The sequence below is a fragment of the Prenolepis imparis genome, unplaced genomic scaffold (assembly GCF_030444845.1).
Source record: "Prenolepis imparis isolate NDT839.2.m4 unplaced genomic scaffold, iyPreImpa1.0 SCAF_3, whole genome shotgun sequence".
Classification (NCBI taxonomy): domain Eukaryota; kingdom Metazoa; phylum Arthropoda; class Insecta; order Hymenoptera; family Formicidae; genus Prenolepis; species Prenolepis imparis.
The window spans coordinates 20,435,929-20,456,273 of NW_028141161.1; the positions used below are offsets into that span (position 1 = coordinate 20,435,929).

Sequence of the window (20,345 nt, forward strand, 5' to 3'; positions counted from 1 at the left end):
TTTATGGTGATTGGTCGAAAGGAAGAGGCATCCACCGGATCATTTTTAGGGGCGCAAACCGAAGTTTTTCGCACAGTCGAGTAAAGTTGGCATGGAAGGTGAAGCCGGCGGGGAATCCTCTTTGTTCGAATTTAATCCCAGCTTTGTAGCATCGCGGGAAGAAAAGGGAGGAAGAGGAGAAAATCTTCGGAGACTTTAAATTTCGACTTCGCCGGAGCGCGATGGGTCGAGTCGAGAGCTCGAAGTTTCCACCATCGCATCCTTCGTACATTTTAATCTCGGAGCTCGCGAAGAATAATTATGGCAAACATTATAAACGTATCTCATGGAATCTTCTAGTCATATATATGTACATCAATTTACATAAATTTTAAATACAATTATCATACTGTTTTTTGCAGAAAAAGTTGATTCTAAATTTTCGCCAAAGAAGTTATTGATATATTTTATATTAACAATTACAAAATTTATTTTTCAATTATTTGTATATAAAATTTATTATTTCGGAGGATAAATATGTTTACATAAAAAAATTATATTGATTCTTGTTATATAAATAAAGAAGAATTTATATTTAAAATTATTTTTGATATTAACTAATTGTAAGTACTGAAATAAAGTTAGTAGAAAAAAAGACTTCTTTCTATTATATCTCTATTTCTTTTATATCTCTTTGGAACATTTATTTTAAGATTATTAACTTTATATATATAAAGATTATATATAGTTTTATTTAAAAGGTCAGAGAAAATTTAATAAAATATAAATACAAAATAATCAAATCTTAATATATTTGATTAATACGTGGAAATATATATACATATATAGAAATTTAATCGATTGTGAATCTCGATTCAAGTTAATTCAGGTCAATCGTTGATTATGCATGACACGAATAATTTCGTACGCGCACAAGTAATACGAATGAAAATGCAAGATCGCGAGGGCGAAGCGAAAAATTCCGCATTTTGCGAAAGCCAGGTTTATCCGTTCGGATATCGCTGCGCATGAATGGTTAGGCAAACGTTTTTAGATCAAAACTCGCACGCGAGCGAGAACAAATCGGTGAGGCGCAGGCACAAAAAAACGTGCATTCCAACTATTCCGTTTCCGTTGCGCGAACGCACTCGCGCGTCTGCGCGAACGCGTTTCCGGGTGGAAACGGCTGATTTTCACCCGGCGAGCCGTCCACCGAAGCCGTCCACCTCAACCCTCGCCCCCTTCCCCCGGTCTCCGCGGAATCGAATGGCGAAGTAATTAATATAAAAACATGGCTGATGGAAAACCGTTGGCCGAGGCCGTTAACGCGAGCACGACGCAGCTGCGTCGCGTTTCTCCGCAAGAACTGATTTACAGAGTCGCGCGCATCTGCGGACGCGCTCTTCCATTTGTTTTACCCATCCCTCCCTTTTCTATCCCCATCCCTTTCTCTCTTTTGCCCTGAGAGCTTCGATAAATACATATTATCTCTGACGATTCTGAACCGAGGTAATATGTTGTCCGTGTCGAGGAGAAACGACGTGCGATCTGCCGATTTTCCACCTATATTTTGATATAAAGCTCGATCGAGCGAACTGTTTCCACAGGGAATCTGTGTAATTTTCATAGTTGCGAAGATTAGAATTTCACGCGCAAATTCTCGAAATTTCCCTTCGAGAGTTTTCGCGAATCGATCGAATTCGCGTCGATTCAATTACCGAGTTGTCGAATTTCACGTCGATCAGAAGGGGGAGGTCGCCGATAGAATCGTGGGCGCGCGAATTATACGGAAAGGTGGCCGGGAATTGATATGACGGTGCATCCCATCATCGACGCGTAATCAATCTAATGCACGAACGCGAATATCGTCATCGTTATGCCGATGACAATGAGCACCGCGAGTTCGTCGTACGTGTCGCGTTTGTATTGTACTATATACACCGCATCGGGATCCACTTTATGAAAGCAATTCCGCGCGCATACCTGTCCAATCAAGATATCGTAGGAAGGAGGGGATGGAGGAGAGGGAGGGAGGAAAGGCCGATTTCGCTCGATGATTACAGCGTCCACCATATTTTGTTTCGCGTGCAATGTAATTGATTACCGTCCGACCGAAAATGCGCCGCGTTTTAATTGTCTCGATTGCCGCGGGAAACGATTTTCATCATTCATATCGCATTGCGGACGAAAAACGCAATCAGATATAACGTTTCGAATTCATTATCGTTCCAACGTGAAAAACAATCGTTTATAAATTTAATAACGCTATAAATTTTCGATACAGATATTTCATTAGTAATTATATTGAGAAATTTCTTGTAATTGGACGAACGAAAATTCACCATAGTTTTTCTCTTAATTTGCGAAAAAAACGCTAAATGGGTTAACTTTACTTTACATGATCTGTTAGAAGATGTTTCGCGTTTTTTCGATGAAGAATTTAATTATCTGAAAACTCTCTTTGCCAAATTTCGTACGTATTTAACCTTTCTATCGAGAGAAACAATTTTCTTCTTTTCCCTTTCTTTTTTTTTTTGTAGCGCGTCGCGTTGGAATTAGTCTGGCTATTTTTTTCTTGCACGAAAACAAAGATGCGGAAAATCGACCGAGTTTCGTATCCGCCTCGGGCGAAATTCGAATATCGAACCGCGGCGAGCTTGATTTTTGTCAAATGCAACGACTGCATCCGGGGAAACCCCCGGGGGCGTTGAATTCTGCCGCGATATAGGGGGGAGGCGGGTTGCAACCATCGCGATGTCCTTCCGGCTCTATTAATAGCGATTTTATTGCAGTGGAAAAATTTAGCAAACTGATATATATTTTTACATGTTGGTCATCCAAAAAATCTCTCTTTCATGCGAAATAATAAAGAATAAAAAGCTTCTACGGTAAAAAAAAGTGCAATCAATGTAATACGTCAAGTGGAATAATTGAAAACCTTTGAGTGAATGGGACAGCATGAATTCACAATGATAAAATTAATAACTAGTCTTTTTCATGATTTAACGATGATTATTAAACGAACATGTCTGTAACGTATTTTAAAGATTTCATATTATTACTTTTCTATAATACCGAGAATTTATTACATTATTGTAGTTGATTAAATTAATAAAAAAACTAAATTGATTTTGTTATATTAAATATTATCTAAGAAACCTTGAGAGATTTACCACGCGAAATTCCTCAATTATTTAATCAGAGGCATAGAAAATATAATAATAACAACAATAAGATACAACAATCTTGGGTTCAAAAGAACTCGGGATAAAAATATCGTTCGATGCTATCTCGCGTAAATAAAAAAAAATTCAAAGTCGTCGATTTGAAAATAGTTGGGAAATCTTTATACGCGACAGCAATGAAAGAGAGAAGGACGACGCGACGTATCACTCCGTCGCTATTATTACGCGTGAAAGCCCGCGAACGATCCGCAGCTGTACGGATCATCGGCGAGCAAAACGGCAAGATGAGACGAGATGGAAACTCGATTGTAGCCTCTCGAACCGTCGCGCGTTGCGAGATGCATCCAGCTGCAGTCGCACGTGAAAACCGTGTTGGCGTTCGGCAATGCGCGTCGATTAGCCCGCCGGCGCTGCAATTCCGCCATAGAGAGAGGTTCAATCGGGAAATACGTTTCGTACACACATAGACGCACAATATACACGTAGATCGCGAGCTTATGCACCAGCCGATGAAACGAGAATGCGTTTCCCTCTCATGCACCAGATATAAATAATATGTTTTTTCTCAAAGATAATTTTTGTGTGCCTAAACCTCTATCAAAACGCGTTCCGTAAGTTGCACATCTCTCTGTTGCTCTCAAAGTTGCGAAAGTTCTCCTTCCTTAAAACCGTATTGAAATTCCTCAGATTTATTCAAGATATATATTTTTCTTTACTCGGTATCTCTCCCTCTCTCTTCCCCTCCTTTTCGCAGTTTTTATTTTATTCTACAAACATCTCGCGCATCGCGCGAGGAAAATACGAATGGAAGGAAAGTGGGAGCTTTCGCGATTTCTGAAATTTAATTTCAACTCTTCCCCCGCCGATATTTAATATTAAAAATTTATATCTAAAAGGAAGAAGCCTACTGTATCAAATATCCGCTATATCCGCAAATCAATTTCACAAATTTGTCAAAAGATTCCGCGATTGAAAGGACACTCGATACAGACGGGAGACAACACACCTTGCATATATGCGAGTTTGTCCATCGGGGAACACCGGTGCATCGTGCGCATCGTGCGCATATATACATACATATGCACGAACGCATGAGGAAACTGCAGCGCGACTCTGCCTGCAAATAAACGCCACCCGCACGTCAACGCGCGGATTTCCTAGACAAAGAGAGACGCGTATACGTTATCTATATATACAAACAGAGGGTGCGTTCACACACAATATCCGAGAGCGCGTCGGAGGATGCTCTTTCTCTCTGTTTTTTTTTTATTTTTTTTTTTTATTTCCTTGTCATTCGACAAATTTAACGCGGACGCGGATTACGAGATTTGAGCGTTTCGCGATCGCGCGAAACAAATGGCGAGGAACACGACTGTTTGTTTACGATAAACAGAAATATCGCCCCGAGTACGGGTCGGCTGTAACGCGATCGTATACGCGCGCGTGGCTTAAACTGTTTGTAATTGGCGTGTCGAAATTTCGACCCCGGAGAATTTCCGGCTTCGCAAATATAACGCGCGTGGGAGATTTATCCGCGCGACCGCGTTTGACGTTTTTCAGCTAGGATTTCGCCGCGTGCGGAGAGGGGGATTTTCAAACGCACTCCGTTTTTTTCGACGTATTATTAACGTGCAGCGAATAGATTAATCTTTTTCTCTTTAAAAAGAAACAGAATTTATTGATAAATAATGCGCAACTATTTTTATTTTATATATGTCATTTAATAATCATCTAATCTGATACTGACAGGGAGTTGAGAAGCGTCGCGTCTTCAATTCGATTGACAGCAAAGTCGAACGCTGAAGAGACAGCGAAATCAGTCGGCGTTAAATCAATAAAAAGATCGCGATCTCTAAATCCCGCGGGTGTCGCGTCGAACGCGCGGAAATAACAAGATTAATTCATTAATTCGTCCAGCGCGAGAGAGTCCGGTTCGCGCGATTTCGATTCGCGTTTTTCGATTCGAGCGAAACGTCAATTTCGTCCGCAATTCCGCGGATCCGGACCGCGCGGCGCGGAGCGGTTAATTCGCCGGAAAAACTAATTACGACATCCGGGCACCGTCGTTTATTACCTCCTATCGTGCTCGATGATGCGCGCGCGTGAATCGTCGTCGTCATCGTCGCGATTTATCGCGCGCAGTTTCGCGTAACCTTCATCATTTTGCCGATTCGTTATTATTTTCCCCCGCCGTGTGTTATAGTTTTTCGACATCGAGCGATACTTAACGAATCCGTGACCGACCGCACATGTGACTAAATGTATTGCTGTTCGAATCTCGTCTTCTATTTGTTTACCTCGAACGATCTGCGTACGATCTGACAGAGATTAAATTTGAGGTTTTTCGTGAATATCAAATAAATCCGATTTATTCGTGTATAAAATAAATGCTTATGTGTGCCAGGGAGGGGACTACATTTCATTTAATTTTATTATTAGATAAAGAAATATTATATAAGAATAGATATAATAGAAGAATCGTATTCTTGAAAATTATTTCATAGAAATAGTATAGTCTTGAAAAATATCTATAATGCAATAACTGAAAAATAATAATTTTTTATTAATTAATTGTAATGTGCCATTATATTTAAAGAGTTTTCCCACTGTTAAACCGACGATATATCGCATCTACTCCTCCAAATCAGTACCCTGCAGTATTTTTCTCCGAGAAAATATCGCCGTTGCGCGCAATGGAGCACGACGGAAAATCGTATCGCCTAATTTGTCTTTACGAGTTGAAGGAGTCCCTGTAAAACCCTTCGCGACGTAAAACGTTCGTCGTAGAATTCCTGCACGCTCGATACACTCGCTTTTTACGATCAAAATTACGTAGAAACAATTTTGTGGAAATCAAGAGATTAGCTCGTCCTTTTCTCGATTGCGCCTCGTCTTTACGCATCTAATTCGTATCGACTTTTGCATGTGATTACCTATCCTTTTTATTATAACTTATATGGCTTTTGTAATTCTGTAAACATATTTTATAAACTTGTAACATCTCCATTTATCTCTGAATTTATCCCGATCCTATTCGCATTGCGTTTCACAACCATGAGTTTCATGTCATCTTTTTTCTACTGGCAAGTACTGCCTTTACAAACCTATACATGTATTTTTACGGTGTCCAGCTGTGTATAAAACGAAGAGAATAAATCCCGTATGGAACGTGAAGTGCGCATAAATCCACGGTTTTAGAACAAAGAGTCTTGCAAGCTCTGTTTGCGCGTTGGAGTCCGTTTAGGAAAACTTGACGCTTGAATGCGAATGACGGGTATTCGCGTTCTTTTTTATTTTTTCGTCTTTCCGTTCGTGTTTCACCCATGTTCATCTCTCTATCCACTTTCTCTACAAAGTATTCCAAAAAATGCTGGCTTCGTTAAATTAAAACTAAAATTGTTCAAGGAATAAGATTTTGTTAACTATTTTCTGCCGTGAAGTCTCATTCGCGAAAAATTGCAAATTAAATATTTTTATATAATTAATTTTCTGTTGAAGTATGCGAAAGAGAGTTTCCGTTATCAAACTAAAGCGGAAAAGTGAAAAAGATAAACTATAAATATTTTAAACGAATATTTTAATAAAGCAAAATTTTGTCGAAATTTTCTATGGTTTCATTCGAAAGCTTCGTCTCGCCGAAAAATGTTCAGACACCCTTTACGAACTCGAGAGAACATTCTTCGCGGCCGCTTCTTCTTCCACCCTCGCGCGTTCAACGGCGCGAGACGGCGATTTCTCAGTAAAGCTCTTTTCCGTGCGAAGGTACGGGAGGAGCTTTCTGGTCTTCTTACTTTCCGTTTTTTCATCCCTCTTCGTCTGTTTCCCGTAGTGCACAAATAAATACACGCATGTTGAGGTAGCGACGCGAGTAGCTAGGAGAGGGATGATGAGGAGAAAAAGGTAGGGAGTGACGGTTGGTGGGTTTAAGTACCACCCAGTCGCTTCCTCGACAATGGGGTGTTTAGTGTCCCCTGGCGAGACTCGTCTTCTATCCCGGCTTCCAAATTGGATTCCCATTTCTTCAAATCGAGAGGAGAGAGCTCTCTGAATCGAAAGATACAGAGAGCGCCTCCACCGACACTCGCGCGTTCTTTTTTCTCCCCTTTGTACTTTACGTCCCTTCGATCACATCGCCCAGCTCCATTTTGATTCCCGCCATAACCCCCATTCATCCCGATAAGTTATTAAGCATTACGGCTACTTCTTACAATTCAATCAATCCCGCGTTCTTTGTACTCCATCCGATCTATTGTTCCTTACCTAAGTTCCGCTGAATGTTACGATGGGAATTACAGAGTTGAATTCGAGAGCTGTATTATTGCTAATGCGCCGTTCTACTTTCTCTTTGTCGAAGCGCTTCGATAGTATTAGTTTATCTATGAAAGAAAAGCTAAACTAATTCTAAGTAAAAAAGCTTACATCAAAACGTATATATGTAATTGTAAAAATATTTTTAATTAGTTTTTAAATGTTTTCAAAAATTAATACATTTTCGAATTGAAATTATATCTGAAAGCATCTGTTAAATGACAAATTGGATGAAACATAAAAAATTTATAATTGAATAATTAATAATTAATTTTTTTCAAACAATCAATATGCAGGATAGTGGATAAAGTGAAATTCATTGTTTTCTATGAAACAATTATAAAACATCGAAATCGCAAACTACGTATACAGTTTACATTGTAGCGAACTAGCAAGACCAAAAAGCATGCGGAGAACAATAGTATACATCATCAGACATTAATTGTCCTTATTTGTATACTGTCCACTAGGTGGTCTCGTCAAGCCGTCTCCCGAGGCGTAAGCGAGCCCTAAACTCGTCAAGCTTCCTCGCGGAAATTTCCTATTCTCCTCTCTCTCCCATCCCTTCTACCGCTCAGGAAGACGTGAGAGACGGTCGGAGACGGACCGGGAGAGTTCTGATTCCCCTATTTGCGAGAGAACGTACTAGCTCGAGGCGCCACACCGCGAGTTGCCGCCGCAGCACACCCCGGAATTCCACGGTTAATTTAGGTGTTGGTGCTTCCTGGGGGAGTCGTCGACCATCGCGCCTCGCGTTCTTTCAACCCTCGAGCAATTCGGCCCGCTCCAATGCCAGGCGAAAGGGGAAAAAGGGGCGATATTACCACTCGCAGTACGACGACAGGATCTTAAGGATTCTTTTCGAGCCTTCCGTTGACTCAATTTATTAATTTGTCGCGGAGGCATCGTATCATTCAATTCACATACGATTTTTGCGTACACACTGTCGCAAAAAAATTCAATAAACTTCGAAAATATAATACAAAAAATACGATGCAATACCACGAAAAATAATTATTAAAATAAAAGTTACGGTTTACCTTATTTAAAGAAAAAAATCGTATATAAAACTATACAATTTTTATATTTTTTATTTTTTCAATTGTATCGTGTAACGATTTAAAATAAATTTATACTAATCGATCGAACAACATATATCCTGAGTCATCTTAGAAAAAGTTAATTCAACATAATATTAGCTATGGAAAAACTTTTTAATTTTTTAATAATATTTTTTTCAATCTATAATATTGTATTTCTACTTGAATGTAGAAGTTGATACACTTTAAGATTAAAAAGGAGTGCTTAAAATAATTATATATATACAGATATTTTTAATAATGTTTTGGAGCACAATATAAAACTTCAAATATAATAATATAAATGAAGTTGTTACTTTGTGAAATATTGACAGTTTAGAGAAGAGCTTTTTATCATCTCGCCAGGCATCTCTAACGGCGTGTCATTTTGATTATGCTTGGAAATATTATCCCTTTGCTTCGTGCATTATCTCGAATGACACAAATGAGATGCACAGCATTGTTTGCGTGAGGCGCGCTATCCAACAAGACACAGCCGAAACACATCATCATTCAAATATAAATCTGCCGATAGGATATCCGACACTCGAGAATATATAATAACGTAGGATAATGTAATCAGAGTAATGAGCTGTCGGTTTTCAGATCGACATAAATATAAAAGCATCGCGATTCCAAGATATATCCATTAAACTTTTGAAATCAATAATAATTAACATCTTAATTGTTTTTGAAACTCCATTATATAGGTCTATTAAAGAAAAAAGTAATATTGATGATTTTGATTAAATCATTTCTCTCATAAAATCATAAAATATTATAAAAAATAAATAATTTTTAAAATATTTGATTATATCGATTATCTCGAATATCTTTGTATGTAACTCACCCATCGGATTTCTAATTGTAAGTATAAAAAGATTAAAATATTCCTCGTTTTGCTTCTATTCACACACACACAAGAGAATATTAAAATTATAATATTTCTTTCACGAGCCATATTCCTTGTGATAAAAGATTTCCAACTCAATAAAACGCGCAGAATTTTTTTCGCCATCTATTTGTTCCGACAAAGTGAATCACGATTTTCAGGAGAGCGGATGGGTAATGGGGCGAAGATTCTACGATGTGTTGGCGTAATGACGGTGATCGATTCCGCTCGGAGCCGGGGTGAGGCTCCTTGTTGACTCCTTAGAAGTCTATAAATACCGAGTCGAGTATCTTAAATGCAATCTCCCGGCACAGCCTCGCCCTCCGCGAAGCTTTCGCGTAGCTTTCAGGACACGACGGACCCCCTGCAAACTCCAGCCGTGTTCGGCCTTAAGTGGCACGAGAAACCCGCTCCTGCGTGCCGGGAGTTCACCCCGGAGATCCTTATGAACGATTCGTGTCGTCGAAATGGGGCTGCCATTCTTGGGCGATCTTGCCGCCACGGTGACGTTACTTCGCTCTCATTCGATCAGTCAGAAGATGCTCGACAATAACGAGGATCCCTTTACGGCGTTCCCGTCGAGTTACGATCAAGTTTCTCGCTTTCAAAGCAGGAGCTGCGTCCTCTCCCTTCGTCGCTAAGGCGATGAGATGAATAAAGTGCTGCGTCGCGAACGTGGTATCGCGCCTCGATTATCCCCGACGTATCGTATTAAATGTTAATTGATAGTTCCACGTGTCGATAACAAATCTTATCCGACAGCTATGCAATAAATCACGTGGCGTAGAGAGAAAAAAGATAATCTTGTCGGTTTTTTCTCCAATCATAAAGATGTTTTATATTTTTAAATTATTTATTATAATTAACGTATAATTTCTTAAATGGCTCTGTATTGAAAGAGATATAATAATCCTCGTTGCCACAACGCGAATGCAAAGTTACGCCGAGGTAAAAACGTAGCAGAATTTTATTTTATCCGAATCACAGGTATCGCAGAAATCAAAATATAAACGATTTGTCAATAAATAATCGATCAAAGACTGTACAATACCGTAACAATTTAATTTAATAAAGATATGATAAATATGAAAATTTTCTTCGTTGAATTTTGAACTATGAGATTTGTATGTATTATAATTATCATGATGTTTAAGAATGGAGAAGTTAAACAAAAAATATGGCCCCAAATCGGATTACGGAGAAGAAAAGATTCATAAGGTTTTTATTATCGAGGGACAGGGTTTGCGAAACTCTCTATATACACCGCATTATGCAGTCGCATTGTGCGCGAGTTCCTGCGAGGTTTCCTAATGACTCGAAACTGTCACGGCATAAACGACAACGACTTCGCATTCGCCATCCGTACCCAACCGCCATGCTAGCCAGTTTTGTCTCCGTTGAAGCGTCTCGAGACTTAACGCGGTCGCATAATTGCGTACTCGTGTTTTCGGCGGCCACACACGCGGATGCCACGCGTGTACCCTCTCGTCTTGAATGTTACCACCGTCGACGTGAACCGCGGAATCTCTCTCTATTGTTGTCTCGAAATTATTTTCCCGGAATCGCCACAGCGGCTGTCTGCATAAATCACGCGTCATCAAAGAATTCAGCAAACGATATACATATTTGTATATTAGTTGAATTAAATTGTCGGAGAAGTTGTGCTTTACTTTTCATTTTAATCGCGAACTATAAAGATAATCATTGCAATAAAATCGAAATAAAAGTAATAAAAGCAAGCTTCTTTTTATTAAAACGCAAGTTGATGAATTTTTAGATATCGATGCTTAATTAAATGTAATTGCATTTGTATTACAATTCAATAAAGCTCATTACTTTTTTATGAAATATACTATGGATGGGCTCATGATAAAAAATGTGCATTCCATATTAAATCGCCTAATTAATGTACCTAAACAATATATTCTAGCCAATTAAAAATAATGAGGGATGGATTAATAAACAGAGATAATATCTCATTTTTTTATATATAATGATCGGTAAATATAGCAACGTTGAAAAAAGAAAAGAGGTCATTAACGAGCGAGAAATTATTATTCTATAAATTAATCAACCAATTACAACTGCCTCTCCATTCGCTAAACAAGAGCGTTTCTTGCGATTTATTTTGCCTCTTTCGCATTAAAATTCTCGTTATTCGCCGTACATGACAGTCGGAATTTCCTTCGCTTGATGTGGTCAAAATTATTCTCTCGTGCCGTTGTGGAACAACATTCACGTTTCGTCGGGTTTTGTTGCATCGCGACAAATTAAAACTTTCCATTTAGATGCCGACGGGCAAAAACGAAATCCGAATCTAAATCCGAACATCCGTTGTTATTTTGCAACCCCGGATCATCACGCGAGATTATAATCAATTTTAGCAGCAACTCTGCTGTGTGTTCTGTCAGAAAAGAAAACAAGAATATTCTCTTATTTGTAGTCCAAGATATTCCTCTCGTTTAAGTTTCGTTTTTCTTTTATTAACATTCGCATACTTGAAACTGCATGTATTCTTATCTCGGATTATGCTGCATTTCTCGCAGATTAATTTTTTTATGTCATCATGCATGTGTACTTATGGGTTAATTATTAATAATTCCATGACAGTATTGAAAATAATTAAACAAATAAATTGCTAAGTATTCTATTTTTATACTTTTTTTATCATTAAAGAATAATAAGATTATGTCGATGCAAGAGGATCGCGAACAAAATTAATTTGCATTATTATCTCTGTTTTAGTTGTATATGTTAAATTTTCTCTAATTGCTATATATATATATATAATGTAATTATTTCATAATATTAAATCAATATTGAAGAATTTCATTCCTGTATTATATTCCAGTATTATGTTAGTTTCGTATTATATTACATTTCAACTAATGCATATTATATAACTATAGAATATATAACTACAATTTGAACTGAATGCAACTCGCGTGTCAACGTGTTTGTAGCGGTAGGTCACTGCAATAAACCCCGTCCCATAAATGCGGCACATTTGCATTGATCGAGCGTATGGAGGATAAACACGTCGTCCGGAATCCGCTTCACTCATTCCTCGACGCCTACGATCGCCGACGATGGGAACCGGGACCCTCGAGCCGCGCAAATCTTCCATTTCCGGCTTAAAACGGCACTCGCAAGCAGTTAAGCGATACTATGAAGATGCACACGATCCTAACTCGAGAATAGACGAGATTACGTCGTGATTTCTGCAATACTGTTAGATATCTTAACTGTTTCCGAGCGTCTTGTGTCAAATAAAAACGCACTTGGCGAATGTGCGGATATTTGGAGAAGGGGGGAATTTATTTTATATTAAAAAATGTCGAGTTACTTTGAAATTCTTCAGAATTGCAGCTATAAGTTGTACTTTTAATAATATAATATAATATGAAAGATTTCATAATTAGAATTTGATGACAAAGTATTGCTCCTTTAATATTGCATATTATATATATATATATATATTTATACTATAATTATAATTGAAGAAAGTATTTTCTATATACGGATAGTACAGCATAGTAACACATAGCCTTCCGTTTAGAAACAGTTAACAGTTCTAAAAAGTTAAGAGGTAGTAATTACTCTCGCTCTCTACTCCTACACTTATTATTATCTTATCGTTGGCACATGTCCGAGTTTTATCTTCAATCCCCGTATCATTTCGTAATCCTCAATTACCTCTCAAGAGGAGATAATCTCAAGATAGCCCGGGAGCTCTCGAGGTAAATGGAATCGCAAACTAAAGATAACGAGGACACGAAGATGATCCCTTAAGAATTTCAATAATTACAAATTTCATTCGGGTAATGTTCTCGCTTGCCTTCCCGCGCTTTTTAGACCTTCTTCGGGGATTCGCCGGAACTAGATAATTCATACGGGATTATGTTTCGCGCTCGCGTAATGCCGCGCTTCGTATAAAATACGATATAAAGGGGAGGGGGCGGAAGGGAATAGTTGGATGCACCGGAAGCTATGCTATAACGATACTTTACGTCGGCTTGTACCGCCACGTCCCCGTAAGAGACTTTAATATCCTGTCCTTTGATACTCTTAAAACTCACCGCGTTGAAATTCGAGATATCTATACGTACGATCCAATTCCGTGAATAGAACGGCTGAAACGAACGGGAGATTTGCTAGCTAGGCAAAGCTACATACCAGAGCCTCCCTAGTGTGGTTTTATGTAGAGGATATTCCAGAAATCACCGTACTTTGATGACAAATAGTTGACGCGAAAAAGTTAAAGAATTGTATTCCATATTCTTAACAGTTATGTCAATATTTTCTTTGTAAGAAATATTGCTTATTAATTATTTCTCTTTTACATAATTAAAGTCAAAACAGAAGATTGAGCCAGACGTCTTATTCAAATAAGACGAGAAAAAAGCGACGTGAAAATCGGAGTAAATCAATCTAACGTTTAAGCACATAAATGCATCATTATTATTGGAAAAGGGAAGTAGTGTAAAGAGATATACAAAAGGAAAATTTCGCGTGCGATCAGACTGAACGTTAAAGCGTTATTCAATCCTCAGAAGATACGTAGGATTTGGGTCAGTCCTTTCGTGCACGAGTTCGACGCACCCGTTTCCGCAAACCATCTCAGTTTCAGCATTTTCTTTGGACGGACTCCAAACACGCTGAGGGAAGAAAGATTCGTCTCGCTGATGATATCGTTCGCGTTACTTCGGAGTCCATTTCGTTCTATCGGATAGAGTAAAGCGGCGACTGATAGCGTGTTCCATTGATCGAAAGTATCGGTTTTAAGCACGAGAAGTCGAATACGGCTCCGTAAGCGCGAATCGTATCGTCATTTGTACATGTAAGATAAGATTTCGATTTATAAATCGCTCTCGAATGTGAATGAAAATGGAGGAGTTTTGTAATTATCGTACTGAATTGTAAATTTAAAACAAATAGGGCGACTTTCGTATTGTGTTTCACACTAAAATTTGATTCCTTTTATTTAGGGAATTAAAATATTTGAAACTAAAATTTAATTTCCTAAATAAAAAAAATATGACGATAAATTTTAAAAATATCTACATTTATATAATGTTTTTTTAACATAATGTACATTGATGAATCGATTACAATTAACATTTTAATTTCGAAACTATAGCATACCAATATTTCATATCTTATGTCATATAATATATCAAAATAAAAATAAAATATTTGATAAGCTATTAATATTTTATGATTTTAATTTAATACTTTTGTATAAACACTGACAAAATATCGATATAAAAATCATATTGTTACAAAAATTTATTTAAATCTTTTCATATATTTTCTAAGCAACTTTATTTGTAAAAAAAATTAATTATATTCTATTCTATATGATGTATACAACTTTTGTCGAATAAATTGTTTTCCAATTGCTATAATTTCGAAAATAATTAAGGTACTGAAATTGTTACTCGCTCATCCTGTACATAAATTCTCGTTTCAAACTTCGTCTATTGTTTTATCGACTTTAAAGAAATTTTCTTGGTGTTTGAAGTTGAATGATATTATTAGAAAAGTATTACTTTCGATTTCTCGATGGTCATAAGAGACGTGACGAAATTCCGCGGTTCATCCAAGTTCCTCGTTTACGAACTTACTACCGTAGACGCGATAAATTCCGATTGTCGATGGGAGGTGGAGAGAGAAAACATATTGCATTATACTTTCTTTTCTCCTTTCCCCGACGAAACGTGCGAAGGTAGACAAGCGGTCAGGCGTTGTTGCACCCGCTGGAAAATGGAAGCTCGACAGGTGACACGACCCGACTCAAGGGGGGAAAAGGGAAAGAGTGGGTGCGAAGTTAGCCGGGGGCCATAGAGTCTGGCTAACTCCGTCGCGACTGCGGGGGTTCGGCCGACATAGGGTGGAAGGATGAGAGGAGGGGAGCACCCTTTGTCGGCCGACGGCAGCATTGTTTCCAGTAGCCATAAATTGTCTCGCTAGGCCCGCACTTCCTTCCTTCCTTCCTTCCTTCTCTCCCCCGAGTCCCGCAGACGCGCCTATAGCTCTGGCTCCTCGATCTTCCTTACCGCCTCCTCTCTCGACCGATCCGCGCTAGTGCAGCAGCGCAAAACCCCTCCCTCCTCTCAACCCCGGAACTACCCTCGGCGGCTTTGGCCTGACCGCCGTTGTTTGCGCCAAGAAACACGTAGATGCTTCCTATGCGGGCCCTGCCATTTTGTCTCCTTTGTCTCGTAGATCCTATTCGACTCTATGTTTGAGTTACGTTAAAGTAAAAGACCCAGTCATAATGTACTTTTGCTTTCTATAGGAAATTGCCTCTCTCGCTCAATAATTTAACTCTTTCCGATTGATTCAAACAATCATAAATGTCAAAATAAAAAAAAACAGCACTAATGTATTGTTTCGGTCATATTGAAACAAGAAGAATCTGTTTTCTATAATTTTGTAGAGTGCTCTCTTTACGATGTCTTAAGATATTTTGCAAAACGTAATACGATGAAAATATCCAATAATATTCTACGTTACATCGCCAAAGACGATTAAAATGCCAGACGGAATAAACAGAGCGACAACGATAAATCTACATTCCATGCATTTTTTTTTAGAGATTCGTAGAATTTTCACTGCATGTTATAATAGCTATATTATACTACACTATTATACTAACTATGTTGCTTTATGGATCTTGTCGTAAAGCGTATCGTGATAAAACACGAGATTGTAACACGTAACCACGCGCGGCTTTGTTGTTGATTTAGCCTATTCTAGTGACGCCATTTTCTTCAACTATCATCATCCCTTAGGTGACATCGTAGTCTCCCGTCGAGCTTCTATGTGCGCTTCCTTTTTCGAACCACACCATGATATTTCCGTTCTCGTTCGCCACACCTTCTCTCCTCCTCCCTCGTTCACCCCCTACGAGGTCGACTTATCGACTTTGAAACAATATCTTCGACCCCGGGGAGAACGATGCGTTCGCGTCATTTATATCGTTTATGCGTCTGGGCGTCCACGAATAGCGGTGTTGCTGAGCTCATATAATATTGTCACGAAGTGACAGGAAGAATGTAAGCGAGAGAACGGAGACGAATAATCTCGCAAATAATTCCACAAACTTCTGAAGAAATAAACATCTGTACGAAGATTTCGAAATTTTTGTTATATAAATGATTATAGAATAAACTATAAGAAAAATTATAAACTCTCTCGTTATACACATAATTTTTAATTTTTAATTATAAATTTTATACTATATATTTCAATTTAAAAAATCGAAAAAGAATTAGTTATTTCTTTTTAATACTAAATGCAATTACATATGTTTAAAAATTTTTATTATATTGCACAATTTTATGAAATTTAAGTTTACAATTGTAAAAAAGGCTATATAATTTATTTGTTGAAAAAATTTTATTTAAAAATGTTTAAGTATTAAATATTGTTAGAACTGTCAACAATTTTAAAAAAATTATTGTAAAAATTAAAGTTTTATAATTAAATATTTGTAATTAAATATTAAGCTTGTTACCTCATATCTCATATATTAGAATAAATTATTTCTATCGTATTTCGCGACATTATATTCGTAAATTTTAAGAATGTGTGAAATATAAAAAAATCATATACATAAATTTTGTCAAAATTCGAAAATATTTAGTTTTGACATCGATTATTAATTTTGCCATTTCAAATTTGTTTTGACATTAAATTTATATTCATCAATCTGAAAGACTTTTTAAAATTTAAATAAACAATTAAAAAATATTCATGAAAATTCGTAGGTCTCAATTTACAGCTTAATTGAAAAATTTATAGTTTTATTGAATTTACAATTTTTCCACGCAACAATAGACTTTTAATTGCGAAAAGTTTATTAACTTTAATCTTCACAACGAATTCTTTTTGAGACTAAAAATTTTAACAATATATATAATTTTAAATTGAACAGAACTTTTCCAACATATTACATGCCACAATTATAGTATGATTAAGAATTATATGCAGCATAAGAAACGGAATATAAATGATTTTTCTCTTTTTTTGTATTTAAAAGAAAAAAAGTTATTTTTGTTGAATTATTATAAGATCTTCAAATTTATTAAAAATTTATGCATTTTTGACTTTTATTGAGTTCATATATTATGATTCCTAGATCCCCCTATAAATATATCCTATACAATTTTATGAATTTATAAAACGATGATTCCATAATTTCTCAACTCCGTTGAGAGATCTCATGACTGATCTGAAGGGTGGTCCGTCGTTTAGGCCTTTATTCGCCGTAACACAAAGCGAGAAGGGGCGTTGAAGTGTAAACACAACGTATAACGCTGATAATGCTCGGCCGAGGATACTTATCTCAGATTTTCGCGTTTCCAATAGCGGGCGGGCCATAAGGAAACGTGTTTGCGCAAGGGAGTGAACGCAGCGGGAAAGTCAGGCTTAAATCCGAAGGTACCTTTTTTCATTTTAACGTTGCACTCGACTTGCATCTCCCTCGGGGGAGTCGCAGACGCGTGATAACGTCTCTCCCGACGACCGTGCTTCCGCACGGATGCGACGAGCGCACTCGGGGGTATCTCGCTATTAATTCGACACCTCGCACGCGAAACACGTTCAATTGAATAGCTGAAACTATTTCTCACGTAATATAGTGTCGATTATATCAGCATTTAAAGTTGTTATTGGAATAATTACGTGCGATACATCGTTTTGCGAAATTATAAAAATTTTTATTTTATGTTTAGATGAGAACAAAATCGTCATCGTTAATTCGATGCTGACACTTGAGTCGAAGAAGTTTATTAAAAAATTAAAAATATAAAATTTTATCTTAATTATGTAATAAATTCTTGAATCGTTTTCTATTACTGTTTTAAATATAATAGGTACTTTTTTTAATTAACTCGTCAAATTAAAATAATGAAAATAACGTCTCTTGCTCTGAAAATTACAAACGTGATGAAGAACATGAACATTTATAATTTTAAATCGATGCTGCGTAATTTACCTTCTTACGATCAGATATTAGCAAAGAGATTGGTAGAATACTTGGCCGAGAAACTATTGGAAATACACACTAATCCGTTTCTGAGGCGCATCGGCTTTACGGTAGACTGCAATTGCATCTTCCTGATGCACACGGCGACGGCGACGTGTTACAGACTTTGGATTGGCGTCAGTCCAAGTGCATGGATTATTAGATTCGCCCCCGGGTATACATCAATCGATGTTTTTCAATACTGCAATATTTGTCATTTTTTCTTTTTCTTTTATAACTTGTTCGAATAACCTTCTATTTTCCGGCATTGCTCTTTACTCGGATCGTTAATCTTGCGCTCTTTCTAAATAATTTGGCGACGTCATCGTCGCAAAGAATCTTGCGATGACCTCGCGATGTTTTCATCTTGCAACACTACTACTATGTTGCCAAGATTTTTAAATTATTCTTCTTTCATCTCAAAGCAAGATATATTTATACAACTGCATCCGAGAAAATACTAGCGCAGCTATTAATTGTATTTGAACAACTAGAGATAACTATTGATTATATCCGCAGAAGAATACAAATACGGATATGTAGATATTTAAAAAAACTGAACCTATCTAAAGAATTAATTTGCTCAGTTCTATAAATAAATTTCAGAGTGTACACTTTTTACATTTGAGCCCAACTCATATAACGCGAAGCAATTAATTTCTACTTAATCTCCGCAACAGTCGATTAACTTCAAGCGGTTAATCTCCAATTGTATCATCTTTACGACTACAGTGTTCAATTTCGCTAACGTCGAGAAACTGGAAGTGAAAGTCGCGCCTGTTTTCGTCGCGTCGAGAAGCAGAGCACGGGCATAAATATTCACCGGTCTCGGCACAAAAACAGAGATAATGGATTTTCAATTCTAGTACTTCCGCTCGAACGCCAGAAGGGGGAGAGGGGAGGAAGGAGGAAACAGGACGCTCTTGGAGCAACGCGCGAAATCGTTGCATCCACCGCCCGCGAAGAATAGTGTCTCTCTCTCTCGAACTTTCCTCTCTTCCTCCGTACAACACCCTCCCTTCATTTCCTTCCACTCTCATCCCAAACTACTGTAAAAGGAGGTTCTAAATTTTCGCGCGTTCGATACTTCGGGAGATATAAAACGGCAAAGAAATCTAAATTGAAACTGATAAAATGCATTTATTAAACGCTAGAATTAAAATATTATAAGACCAGGCAAGAGCGAGGTACAATATAGAAAAATGATAATTAAGTACCGTCACATAAATTTAATCTAAATAAAATTCAGAGATCACATCTGCATAAAAACTCTTAAAAGATAAAGTAAAATTTAACAAGATAAATTTTAAGCATCAGTTATAATTAAAAATAGAAAGAATTTTTATTGACGAAAAAAGATAGTAAGAAATTAAAAATAGAATTATATTAAAATATCTTTTTCCTTTAGCTCTCTCTCAAAGTAAAGAACAAGAAGTGCGTTATTTAATTTATCAAGTAAAGTATATTATTTCCCTTTGGAAACTTGCATAATTTATAGTCCTACGTTCACGCGTGAAATGTTTGGCTGTACGCAAACAGGGAGTTTGCATCATGCAAACGTTTCCTCGGGTAAACAGCCGCTTTACATCATACGGAAATTGCTAACATCATTATTCATAGCAAATTGATGTAAAATACAACTGTAACAGAACGTCATTTCTCGTTTAACTCCGAAAGCACGCGGAAACTTTACACAACTACAGCTTGTTACCTTGGCAATTACAAACATATTAATAAAAATAAGTCAATTTCACTTTCAAAACTTGCAACATGTGAAATTGCTAAATGGTACAAGTTTATTCGTAAGTCATAGAAATATGTATATTGCATACACGTATACATTTACTAAGTGTATATTTTCGACGTTA

The 20,345-nt window shown here is 37.2% G+C and overlaps 1 protein-coding gene and 1 long non-coding RNA gene across 5 annotated transcripts in view; one reads left to right on the forward strand and one right to left on the reverse strand.

Moving 5' to 3' along the window:
• The window catches only part of LOC145934112 (uncharacterized), a 318,213-nt gene that overhangs the window by 277,073 nt on the left and 20,795 nt on the right, over positions 1-20,345 (reverse strand). The window lies entirely within an intron of this gene.
• The window catches only part of Pxb (putative Hedgehog signaling attenuator pxb), a 499,142-nt gene that overhangs the window by 104,446 nt on the left and 374,351 nt on the right, over positions 1-20,345 (forward strand). The window lies entirely within an intron of this gene.